Here is a 14,000-nt window from a genome sequence, read left to right as displayed (position 1 = left end):
CATTCCATCATTGAATGCTTAATTTTTTCTACAACAAATATGATACTGAAAATGTATCACCGACGCGTGCTTACTCGCAATCTACATTTATTTTCAGTGCAAAACGTAAACAAACGAGCATAAATCTTATATATAAAAATAAAATGGTCTGTGTTCGTATCCGCATAACTCGAAAACGGCTGGATGAATTTTTTCATTTCTTCAGCAGAAACATTCGTTATAGTTTCCGACGAGGTTTATATGATATTTCCTAATGCGAAAATTATGAGTAATGTTGAGCAAACCGTGAAAAACTAAAATTAAGATTCGTATGGAAATTTTGCATGGGCAGTTCAAAGCGCGCATTTTCGCCTACTATGCAGGACAACGTCTGCCGGGTCGACTAGTCTTCTTTTCTTATATATAAAAATGAAATGGTCTGTGTTCGTATCGCATAACTCGAAAACGACTGGATGGATTTTATTCATTCCTTCAGCAGATATTTTCGTTATCGTTTCCGACGGGTTTATGATATTTCCCCATGCGAGGGATAATCACGGGTAAGATGGAGTAAATCGTGAAAAACTAAAATTAAGAATCGTATGGAAATTTTGCATGGGAAGTTCACAACGCGCATTTTCGCCTACTATGCAGGACAACGTCTGCCGGGTCGACTAGTTCCATACAAAAATCCAAGATGGCTGAGTTGGGGATACAGTAATATCCCGATTTTATCACTCCCAGTGAATTTGGGGTGATAAAACGGGTATAATAAATGTAAAAAAAAATATTTCCAATTTTTAATTCATTCACAAATATGATCATTTTATGCCTTGGAAATGCCAAATGCGTGAACGATACCCGTTATGTCTTGTCGAAATTGTTTACGAATAATTCCAGGTACTCAGAAGTCGTTCGTAATAAACTACAGACGGTGAAAGTTATTTCATGAAAATCAATGGTGTTTGTGGTATTATTTACGAAAATAAAAAAAAATGACGAAATTTTTTGGCGTGATAAAATCGGGTCGAAACGTGATAAAATCGGGAGTATACAAAATCGGGGGTAGATAAAATTGGGGAGTGACAAAATCGAGTCAACACTGTATTGACAAGTCAGAACACCCCCCAATAATAATCTTGCTGATGCCAACGGCTTGTCCTTGTCATCGATTTTTCTAAAAAAAATATTTTCTTTTGTCGATTCAGTGATACCTCCACTATTGGCATGGTTTGGTTACTCTATTAGAAAAAGATAGCAAAAACAAGCTTTTCTTTGGACATACGACCTATTCTCAAAGCATAGAAATATTATAAATAACATCAGTAACTGTTCTGAATTTACATTAAAATCATTTTAGGACTCAATACCAAGGACCGTACATAGCAAGATCAATGCAAAAAAGGTAATTGGCTAAGAAACCTCGCAGTTAATAATTATGGAAGTGCTGAATGAACATTAAGCTGCGAGGCGGCAATGTCCCAGTAAAAGGATGTAATACCAATAAAGAACAAGAGAAGAGATATTCGAAATAAGATGTGTAGTTTAATTTGTTATTTTAAGTTATAGTTTAAAAATGTCTGTTTTAGGCTCTCACGAATATTGAAATATAAAGATTGCACCTCTCTTTGTTATTATTCGTTCGAGTGAACCTTCGAAAACAGTCTCTTTTCTCCTCCTTTACCAGTACGACATCTTCAAACAGTGCATAAAACAACTGACGATGGTGGTCAAAAGTACGTGATCTCAAGCACTTTGGCACGATTCCGCTTGATCTCCGATCTGAAAACCGAAAAGTTAGATTGAAAACAGGGACCTGACAACAAAACTGCGCACAACTTATTAACTGACTTACTTCTGGACCCATCGCAAAGTTCTCTGACCCAGTTGCGTGTTCTATTGATCGCTTGTCTTCTCGAGCGTCTATTACCTGCATATGATGGTCGCGCATCCAGCAGCCAAATTACTTAACATCTTTGTCGTCCAATGACTTACAGGGAATAAAAATATGAAAATATCATTTTTTCAAAAACAAAATCTTGCTATTACATTTTACTATAGTCTTACTATAGTAAAAACTTTCGAGCATCAATCTGGATAATAGTGTTTCAATACATGTATTGTAGCAAACACGAGCATCGATATTCGCCCAAATATCTAAATATGTTTCCGGCTTCTAAAACAACTCGTTGGATAAAAACGTTACAATGATGTTTAACTGTTGCCATATAGTAATTTAAAAATTATCAAATCCTGTTTTCTAGTATATAGAAAAATAAATGCAATCTAATACCTCTTGCAGCCCTCTTGAATATCCTTTATGTCCAGACGCAGCCTTGAACGTCACAAACTGCTGACAATTCCAATCGCATCGCTGAAATTAATCTCTGCCTCACGCATCAGCACGAACTGGGCCTGCGATAGCTCAATGAACTCGTTCGTCATCTCTTTGATCGTATTTTCGAAGTTGGAGTTGCCCTCTTCTGCCTCGAACAGCTGCATCTCGATGCTCATCAACGTGTGCCACGAGTCCTCGAAGATGGAGTTGAATTCGTCCTTGGCCAGATCAAGTTCATCCAAAAGCGGTGCTGCTGTGCGCCGACGGCGATGTCAAAGGCGAATCACTCCGTGAGTGAATTTTGCCCAGCTTGATCACGATTTGTTTCACCCCAGGGCAACGCGGTTGCACCTCAAGAGAGTTAATGATGCTGATCAAACAAAGTGAACGTATGTTAGATCTTTCAAGCATAAACAAACATAAAATGTGCTTACTCTTGACCAAGTTTTGCGCTTTCTTTCGTTCCATCTCGATGCATCGGTTGTACAACTGGATTTCCTTCTGCGTCGTTCATATTGCTCCAGGCCAATTTTATAGATTTGTTGCGTAAATGTGTATGCCTCGATCAAATACCTATGGAATTAAATTTTGCAATCAACTTCAAATTAGCAGTTCCCATGGCCTTACTCGTTCCTCAGCTCAAGGGCATCCTCACCGAGTGCCAGAAGAGCTTCGCGTCTGGATCTTCGATGAAAGTGATTCAAACAGTTGGTCCCATTCAGATGTTCAACAGAACTCTTCGAGAGTACACCTCATCGCTTTCTCTTTCGAATTCGCTCCCTTTCGATTATTTCAAACTTTTCATTCTCAAGAATGTCTTGTAATTCACGGCTGAAAATATGAGGTTCGAACAGTTTATCGATCATTTCTCAATTTGATTAACTCACGTGAACATGTCCTTTCCTGATTCTCGTTCTTCCGATTTTATAAGAACATATTGATAATACTTCAAATGGGGTAATAGACAGGCGACGTAAAGTCTCAATGGTTTATTTTCATCCTCAGCTATTGGATTTTCTGCCAAATTTAATGATCGCAAATCTTTCAAAAACCGCAAGCGTTCTAATCCTTCGAGAGATTTGATTTTATTTTTTCCGGCACTAAAAATACTTTTCAAACGATCTAAGTTCTCATTTTTTATACGATTTCCAAAAAGTGACAATGTTCGAAGTTGCACTAATTGATCAAGATTTTCCACTTGTTCTAAGAAATTGAACGACAAGTTCAGTTCTTTCAGTTTAGTCAAGCGGTGTAGGTTTTCAATTTTATCGATTTTATTGAATGCCAACGATAGAATTTCAAGTTCTTTAATACCCAAAGATGATCAATTTTAGTATATCTACGAATGAGTTGAGTTTCATGTGTATTTATATCAAATAATTATGATTTAATTAACCTTACTTTGAAACTCCAACCGAATGACGAGTAATCGACTCCAACTGAATTTCGTCCATGCGTAGCTTGGGACCTCACCTTTATGGCCCTGCTCAATGATAGCCTTCGTGAGCATTTCATTGCTAATTACACCTGGTTCCTGCTCCTTGTGAACGCAACTTCGGTAGCTAATTTTTCGACATTCTGATTCTGTACTATGAATCTTTTTCCAGTCAAAGTTTTAGAATTAATTGTTTGTGAATATCTGCAGAGATAATATTTGAGATTATTTTGGCAATTGTTCACTGATATGCAACAACGCGTAATTACGTAATTACGTAAATACTATTACAATCAAGGGTGAATGGTTCCCCAGCAGCAAAAGGTATCCAGTAATGAAAATCGTTGTTCCCTATTTTCTGTTTGTTTCTGTTACCCATTACGTTACCTATAAGGTACACTGGGGGAAGTGGAAAAGGAAAAATCGATAGTGCATGTTTGAATCTGTGTAAAACCAGTTTAAATGATCTAAATGCGTTCAATCAAAATGGGCTATCAAAAACAGTCAATTTTGCCAACTGTCGTAGTTCATACCATTTTGGTCGCTTGAAATTTATGGAAATAGATTTTAAAATTAGGAGTTGTTTTCCACTTACCCTTGTGGGATGGGGTAAGTGGAAAACCCATATTACCTTGACCTTCAATAGTGATGATTAGTTACATATAACTAAAATCAATACGATAATTCTCTGAGTATCTTTTGTGGAATAATTTCATTACCTTAACTGAATAGATCCTCAAGACATTCTCCTATTAGCTAGGGAGGGCTTGTTTTGCCTTCTCGAACGCTAAGTGTACGTAAAATTTATAGGTTCGCCCCAAAATCATTTTAAAGGAAAAATGGGACTAACAGGGTTATAAACTAATCAACTTAGTTTAAGGAATTGAGATGATGTCTTTTTTTTTCTTCCTAAACAATGGAGGGGGAATCTGCTCAACAGACATCCTGGGTTGACCAGGAAGTGCTGGAGTTAGGCCACCTCCAACGGGAGCAAGGACTGCATCCCCGACCAGCTAAACCGTTTCCATTGCCCAAAGCCCATCGTCCCTTCAGTACAGAAAGTAATGCTTCAAAGGGGGCCAGTGCATGCGCACCCTCGAGGTTAGCTGCGTGTCCTTGCAGCATCGAACATCGTGACTCGCTTTTTGAAGAACACCATGGTATCGTGCCGGCGCATTGCCGGCTTTCAGGTGGCCTTACCCGCCCTATGTCCTCGGAAGGTGGGCGGGGTCGACTTCGCGCCTGCTTTCCTCTGCGACTGGTATCAAGAATGATGATGCCGCGTGCACCCAAATTGACCTTTCTGCGATGGGGCCTATTCGCCAGCACAGAGGACTTGCCGACGCGGCGCCCGGTTGACCGACGCCGCGAAAACGACGATACCATGTTGTTTTCACGCGGCCACTTGTTCGATAAAGGATCGAGTTCGACCACAGGGCACCGGTATGACCCATGAAGCGACTCGAACCTTGGACCACCTCTTATTTGCGCCTGAACTAGCCATCCCTCGAGTCCGCGCCACCTTCTGTGTAGCTCGAGACGATTTGGACGATAGCCGATAAAACGGCGTTCAGCCAACTATCTTTACATCCTCCGAACTAGGTTGTCCGGGGTGTGTCAGACCACATGTAGCAAGCATGTGGTCACGCATGTCTGCTTGAACGGGCACACGACACGTGTTCCGCCGTTTCCTCTAAACCAACGCACCGGACACTCGGCGGGCCGAGTGTCCGAACCGGTGTAGTACTGTCTGAAGCAACCATGGCCTGCAAGGACCTGGGTCCAGGTGGAAAGTGATTTCCCATGGCGCCTCTTGACCCGTACCTATCTCCGGTATCAACTATGTCCATCTACCCTTAGTGGAACTGTCCCGCACGCTGCCATTTGACCATTGAGGCCAACCTGACAGTCCTGCGGATGCCTCTCGTGCCGCGCTTTTCAAAGCACTCTGTCTTCACCGATCGATGTCAATAGCCATCATACCGGTGATGACGCAGAGTCATCGTGCATTTACGGTACGGTACGCGCTCGCAACTCTTGGGCACATGGGCCTATACATTCTAACTTCGTTCTGTAGCAGTTAATACGCAGGGCCTGCAAGCTGGCCCCATACACTCAGTATGGACAGAGCAACGCTAGCCAGAAGCTTGCGCTTGCTGGCATAAACCGCAGGCATGGACATCATCGGGACAATGCCACTATAGCTGTGGAGGCACGCTTGCAGGCGTAATTGACGTGCTGGCACAAGGTGAGCTTATCGTCGTACCCCCAAAGTTTGATTGAGCGTTCAGGGTGATCGTGCAGTTGCCGCCTGCCCTTATCACCGCTTGCTGCTCCGACTTTCGGTTGTTAACAACAACCACCTCAGTCTTAGTGAGCCAGTTCTAACTTCCGAACTCATCACTCCTCCACAATGCGATCGAGTGGGCTGCAGTCAGCTCCACCTCTTCGATCGATTCGCCGTAGACCTCCAGCGTAATATCGTCAGCGAAGCCAACGATTACCACGCCCACCGGGAACTTCAACCTCAAGACACCGTCGTACGGACGTTCTAACACCGGACCAGTATGGAACCTTGCGGAACCCCGAGGTTATGTCAACACTTCCGACCCGCCTCCGTGTCGTATGCAGTACTCGATTCTGGAAGTAGCTTCCGAGAATCTTGTACAGGTACTCAGGAATTCAAGACGGGGCGCATCTGCAATAGCGCTAACTGGCACTATTGAAAGCATTCCTCACGTCGAGAGTCACTACTGCACATGCGAACTCCCTCCTCTTGCTGGATAGCTATCTCCGCGATTTGGTAACCGACAAGATAGCGTCTACGGTCGACTTACCCTTTCGGAAGCCAAACTGGTTACTCGATAGACCATCCACGCACCTCCGTGCGTATCAACAACCTGTTGAGATGATCTTCTCGAGCACCTTCCCCCCATATCAAGCAGGCATATTGGTCTATGTAACAGATCGAGTGGTTTTCCCGCTTTTGGCAATAGGACCAAGCTCTGCCTATTCCATGCTTCAGGAAGACTCCCTCGTCCAGGCATCTCTGCGGACAGATCTGAACATCTCGGAAGCCTCGGCAATGGCCTTTATTATGAGGTTCGGAATACCATCGGTCCTGGCGCCACCTACACTAAGGGACTGTCAATCCCACCAAGTTCCGCCACAGTTACTCTTCCCTCGTCAGCCACCCTGGCTCCTGGCAGCTCACGACGGCGAAACTTGTTATGAATAAAAATTAATGCAATTATACATTATATTTACCAATCAGTGCTATTTTAACTTTTATACATTTTTCATATATAAAACATGTGAAAAGCATCAATACCGAAGGGTGGATTAATCAGACATTTTCTCATTTATATTAGTCCAATCACCACTGGCATCACAATGATAACAAAGTAACATATTAAGATTCATAGCTATCGAAATAAAGCCTGGAGGAAGAAACAATTGCGTAATTGGAACATTATCCACTTCCCCGCAGTGTTTTATACCTGGGATAAGTGTAAAATTTTTGAATTAATTGCTTTCCTGGTACAAACCACTACCAATTGAATGGGATTACCTGGCATAAGACGAGTTTAAACAAACCCATTGAATTCCACCACTTAATTGTATCTTGACAGATACGTATTTCGACCTCAACAGTAAGGCCGTCTTCGTCGAGTCAAGTACGAGACACTGAAGACGGCCTTACTGAATCGAATCATCTCGTCAAGATCAATTAAGAATAATAGGATTTGCACTCTTTCCAAACTTTATTCCACTAAAAAGCTCAACATAATTTTCTTATCTGAATAGGATTAGTTAAATTGCATTATAATGGTCACCTGTGATGTAAATTCACTTGAAAAATGACAATTGGTGCAAATAAGAATTGATTTTATGAATGCAAAATCAACTTTTCGGAAACCTAAAATTACAGTTCAAGCGTTAACCGTGTTAGTGTATGTATTACAAATTTCAACATAGTATTAGTGTGAGCATCAAGTATATTCTTGCATAATGTTATAATGGTAAAAACTGTAAGGTATGTACAATTTCAATTTTTCAGTCGATTTTACATACCCTTTTTCCACTTCCCCCAGTTGCCTTATGTAGGCCTATGATAACCGTATATGGTGATTGTCTGCTTAGTACCTTAAGGCCGACGCACAATGTACTGTATTTTACTTACTAAGAGAAATATTATCATTTTCAAGTTCATAATGATTGTGGGGATCAGACATTCGTTACAAACTTTGGTTTTTAATGTATTTCAAATGCCTCCAAAAAATCTGGCTGCAGGCCCTAGCGCCTTTTAGTTCAGTTTAAAAGAAATATTGTCTATCGGAATAAAGTTAGAACGCTTTTTATACCGAAGTTGGATTTTCTCCAGATACAGGCAACTTTCCAACTTCGGAAGTAGTGCGCTGGATTCGCCTAAAGATGCGCTAAACAACGCATCAATTAGTTTGATAGATAAAACTTCGGAAGAAAGTTCGGTTCGGAAGTCCCGATTTCCGAATTCTAAGTTGGTTTCACCGCGACAATATATAAGCTAAACTAGTACCCATGCGATTTTCAGCATGCTTCAAATCCATATATTATCAATGGAATTAAAAAAATATATACTAACTTCAAAGGGGTACCAACAATTGGGCAAAATACAGTCAAATTGACCTAATCAAAGTAATTTACCAACTGTATAATGCGAGAAAAATCTAGAATCCCTGATTAATCCATATATGTAGCGGTAATGGCCTTCTCGTGCATTTAAAAAATAGTAGTGTATTTTGAACATAACTTGGACCCATAGCTCATAGATCCTACTTTTAATAAAATGGAACAGTAATTAGGTTTAAATGATGATACTTCTTCGATCATATATCTTATAGCCTATTCAGATTGAATTTGCTCTTTGTTAAGTGAGAGGTATCCAATTATTACGAGTGTTCAGACTGCAGCAAGATAATATATCTTGACGTTTCCATTTTTATATTGCACGCTAATACAGGGTTGAATTCAAGGAGAGTTTTAAAATTTAATTTGCGGAATCAAGCATTTGTGTGGCGACAATTGAACATTTTTCTGAACAAAGTTCTAAAAAAAATATTAAAAATATCATTAGGATAATGGAGCTACATTATTGGGTGCGCCGTTCTTCAGGAATCAGACTATTCCTCAATTTATTTTAAGTTTAAAAAGTATTTTGATTCTGTACTATGATCGAACGGAGATTTGATAGAAAAATTTAGATACTGTTGAATTCTCAAATAAATAAAAAATGGACGATTGGACCAATTTTCGAAATATTATCGAACTAAAATGTATTTCCAAGTATCTCCATGTATGAAGGGCTCAGCAATTTTTTTTTTTCAAAATGGAAACTGAACCATTGCGTTCTACTCGACAATCAATGATACAGCTTCTAACAAAATCGAATGTGTGAATGTGATATAATTTAAACTGGATTTTGGATGAATTAATGCATTACCAATGCATGTTTATTTTATCATATAAAATGCTTTCCACAAAACCATCACAATCCGAGTTATTCTTCAGCGCTCGAAGATTTCCATCGAACATGCATTCACCTGCTGCGACAGAAGAGTATGACTATCACTACGAAACGAAATGAAAACAGAGAATTTTCTCTCTGGCAAAGAAAACGTGACGCTTGTCAGTTTGTTTTGTTGAATTTCTCCATTCCAGTTAGAACAGCTCTCTCGTAATAATTGTTCGTAATAAATTCTTCATGACTCTTTTTGCGGGTATCTTTGACAGCCAAAATGTATGGAATATTACGTAAATAATGACATCATAAAGCGTATTTACCTGAAACGCCATTATTATGTCATTAATGGCGTAATCTGAATAAATTACCGTCCCCAGTATGTCTATTAAACTTGGTGATCATGTTTCATCGTCGTTCCAGTAGCTGGGTATACCTCAAGGTAGTCATCTCAGGCCATTCCTTTTCTTGCTGTACGAACGATATCAACTTCATCGTACGCTGCTTTACTTTGTAGTATGCTGACGACTTGAAACTATAATACGTGATCAAAAGCACGTGACGCCATGTTCTGCAGCAGAAACCGAAGGTTTTGCAGATTGGTGTCGTGTCAATCGCAAAGGTACTAATGTAACAAAATGCTTCAATATCATTCGGTGAAAGCAATCGCTTTATGAACATTACTATTATTTAAACAATACGGAACTGCGTCGAGAAACTACTGTTATAGATTTGGGAATAATGTTAGATTTCAAACCGACCTTCAAGAACCATATCCCTATATCGTAGCGCTTCCTCTAAACAGGTTTCATCTTTCGTTTTGTCAAACAATTCCAAGACTTTGTAAGCTTTGTGTTGTTCAATGTGCGTCCTTTAGTAGAATGTTGTTCCGTAGTGTGGTCTTCGTACTATCAAAATGATATTCATCAAATCGAAGCAATTCAACTTAAGTTCCTCCGATTTGCTCTCCGTTTTCTCAATTGAAGAAATCCATTTGATCTGCTCAGCTACGAGAACCGGGGGCACACCACTCGATACAGGCGGCGCACATCTGTCATTTTGTTGACTTAGCTTTGCTGCGTCGCAACGTGATGTAAATACAAAAATGACGGTTTTGCGTAAACTATCATGTCAAGCTATGACGATTCCGTCAGGGTGACCTTAAGAATCTCGACCAATTACTCGAATGAATTTCAAAAGAATTTAAGGAGGAAATTCTAAAAGAAATTGCCGAGGATGCTTTACAAAATAAATTTGCCGAGGATTTTAGATGAAATTCAAAAATTTGTTGAGTAAATTCGAAGATTTCGAGTTACTACTTACTTACTTATGGATCCTGTACACCTCCGGTGGTGCAAAGGACCGACTTGAAGATCTCCATCTGAGCGTTACCGGCTATCCTTTAACCTGTTGCCATGTTAGATTTCGGTCGACTTCTTTTATTTCTTTTGAGGCTTCGCTTCTGGAGCCTCGGTCTGCCTCTGCTGCGATGTCGCTGGGTTCAGTCTAATGCTTGTTTCAGATTTCGTTTCCGCCCCTACGTGAGAGTGTAGCCAGCCCCCTTCCGATCCCGAATTTCTGTTGCTATCGGCCTCTGGTGACAACGACGATGGAGCTCGTTGTTTGAGATCAGTTGTGAAAGGCCCGAATTATACCGGCATCTGTTAATGAACACCGCGCCGTTGAGTGTTCTCACTGATACACACCATGTTTCGCTGGCGTATAACAGCACAGATTTCACGTTAGAGTTGAAAATTCGTATTTTGGTGCGTTCATTATCTGCCTGTTTTCCAGATATTTCTTAAACTCGCAAAGGCAGCCTTGCTCTTTATCCGTGCGCCTATGTCGATCTTGGACCGCCGTCTGACGCCATTTGGCTACAAGATATTGGAGCTTTCAACATTCTCCACTGGTTGCCGGCTATTGTGAAACTGGAAGGAGTCACTGTGTTTACATCCAACGATTCGGTTTTGTTGACGTTGATGCTAAACCCGCCGAAGAGGAGCGCTCGGCAAGGTCGTTAAGCTCTACTGCATATCAGGCGCCTGCGCAGAGGTGCAACATCAGCCAATTCGAAGTCATTTAGGTGCTCCATGGTTATAGGCTGCCATAACGAGCCCGCGGTTTGGTTCACGGTCAATCGCATCTACCAGAATCTCATCGATTAGGAATAAGACAGTAACGGTGATAGATACATCCTTGCCTCACGCTACGGACCGGATATGGTCGGACAAGACCCCATTGTGCAGCACTCTACGAGAAAGGCCTCGTACTGTGCCTCGATGGGGCCGATGATTTTCTCAGGAACTCCCTTGCGTCTCAGGACGCCCCATATTCTCGTGATTGAGACGGTCAAGCTTTTCGTAGTCAATGAATACCAAGTAAGGGACTCTTGGAACTCGTTGACTGCTCCAGAATGATGCGGAGCGTGACAATATGGTCCACACAGGATCTTCCAGCACGGAATCGGCTTGCTGCCGCCGGGGAGTCGCATCGATCTTCTCCTGAATCCAGGCTAGGATAATTTTGCACAGAACTTTGAGAGTACACAGCAACATAATGCCTCGCCAGTTATCGCATACAGTCAGTGCACCCTTTTGAACACCTTTACTAAGATACCTTGCATCCAGTCGACCGGGAAGAGTTGCGGTGTCCCAGATATTACAGAATAAACGTGCAGTAGTTGACCGGATGTCATGGGGTCAGCTTTGAGCATCTCGGCTGATACGGTCGACCCCTGGGGCTATTCGATTTCATGCTTTGGATGGCTGTTTGAATCTCTAGCAGTGATGGAGCTTCGGTATTGACGCGTGTTATACGTCGTATCCTGGGCAGATCATGCCGGGTGATCGCCTGGCTGGCACTTGAAAAGTTGTTCGAAGTGCTCGAACCAGCGTTTCAGCTGGTCAGTTGGATCGGTCAATAACTGATCATTCGCGTCTTTCACAGGCATCGTTGCATTCATCTTCGCCGTTTAAGCGTCGTGAGATATCGTAGAGAGGCGAATGTCCCCGGTTGCGGCAGGTCTCTCTCCTTCGTCGGCCAGAGAGTCTGCCCGCTCGCTCCCGTCGACGAGCGTTTTACTTCCTTCTCGAGCCGCGTATCGTTGACGGGCTAAGATTTTGGCTCCTCTGGTTTCGATCGCTCTATCGCGGCTTTGGCTTCTCTTCGCTCCTCTATCTTTCTCAGGTCTCATCGGTGATCCATTGTTTTCTCTGGGTGCGTAGTTCGCCAGATTGTTCTCGCTAGGTGGTGATGAAGGCATTCTTGATGGCGGTCCATTATTGGTCTTCCGCTGCCACCTTCCGGAATATCTGCAGCACGCGTCTCCAGTTCTTCAACGAAGAACTTTTTCATCGTGGCATCTTCAGTCGGCGTGTGTTGAATCGTCGTCAACTCTTTCCTCCTGCCGACGTATCGCACGCTGCGCAGGTGTATTTCGCCGATGAGAGGTGATGATCAGACGCGATATCGGCACTACGTTTATTCCGCACATCAGAAGGCTCCGTTTCCATTTCGGCTGATGCAGATGTGGTCGGTTGATTTTCTGTAAAGCCGTCACGGAGACCCACGTGACCTTGTGAACCAGTCGATGAGGAAAGCGATCCCCCGATCACCATGTCGTTATTAGAGTAGAGTGGGGCAAGAGTACGCACTTAGTTTTCAATCGATCATGTGGCCCTTATGAAGCAAGTTTCTGCATATCATATCAGTGTCGATGATTCTTATACTCTTCCTTTATGTTACCCAGTGGAAAAATACGAAAGTTATGAGATTCGTTTTAGTGAACCCGATTGCAAGACAAGTGAAAAACGCACTCTTACCCACCGGTGGGGTAAAAGTGCGCATCGATGAGAATGAGTACGCATTTATCCAATCTAGTGCTTTAGTATATAATTAACACAAATAAGAGTTAAAACATTTAATTGATGTTTAATGTGAATATATTAGGAATGTTTAAAGATTCGTAACTCTTAAAGGGAAGGCCCTAAAATGTACTTTCATACGAAAAACCATTGTTTTTTATATGAGGAAGTGCACCGGTTTCAACCAACTTAGTGCCTATTTAGTAACCCTGAAAAATACATATTTTCCCAAATAATCGATCAGTTAAAAGCAGCGTTGAATCGATGAGGGATATATCTCTTGTTGGAACTAATAAACCCTGCCGAATTGTGAATTCTTGGAGTTATTCAAAATTGGCCAAATTAGGAACATGGCCAAAACCTACAGTTCCCTATACAAAACTACAGAGGTAAAATATATATCACGTTTCGCGTGGCGTATACAAAACATTTTCCTTAAAAGATAGTCCACAATCACGTAACGTAAAATTTGGCTATTTCATCCTCCTCCCCCTACACTATTTGTATGAATCCTCTAAATATTATATGGATCGTCCGCATCTCACAACCCCTCCCAGCTAAACGTTGCATTTATGAATGTATCTTTTGATTAATAAATTATCATTTAGATGAAATTATGTTTTCGTACTATGTTTAGGTGTACAAAAAATCCTAATACAATTTCATGATTTTGCTAAGTCCTTTCTAACACCGAAATACTTCAACTTATCCTAAAACTTGTGATAATATCAAATTCTGTCTCTTTTTTCTTAGTTGTGGATCTTTACGCTTTGGAAGAAGTCTTATTTCGGCCGGAGATACGGGTTTGACATCATAACTTGAAGATTCATATGCGTACTCTTGCCCCACCGGTTCCTGCATTATAGCAATACGTAACTTCTA

General features: G+C 41.5%; 1 pseudogene; it reads right to left on the bottom strand.

The window, feature by feature from the left end:
• Nucleotides 1-1,613: 1,613 nt before the first annotated feature.
• Nucleotides 1,614-4,131, bottom strand: LOC134209783 (dynein regulatory complex subunit 3-like; annotated as a pseudogene).
• Nucleotides 4,132-14,000: the final 9,869 nt, after the last annotated feature.

This window comes from Armigeres subalbatus, chromosome 2 (genome assembly GCF_024139115.2).
Source record: "Armigeres subalbatus isolate Guangzhou_Male chromosome 2, GZ_Asu_2, whole genome shotgun sequence".
NCBI lineage: Eukaryota > Metazoa > Arthropoda > Insecta > Diptera > Culicidae > Armigeres > Armigeres subalbatus.
This window is presented reverse-complemented; position numbering and strand designations above follow the sequence as displayed.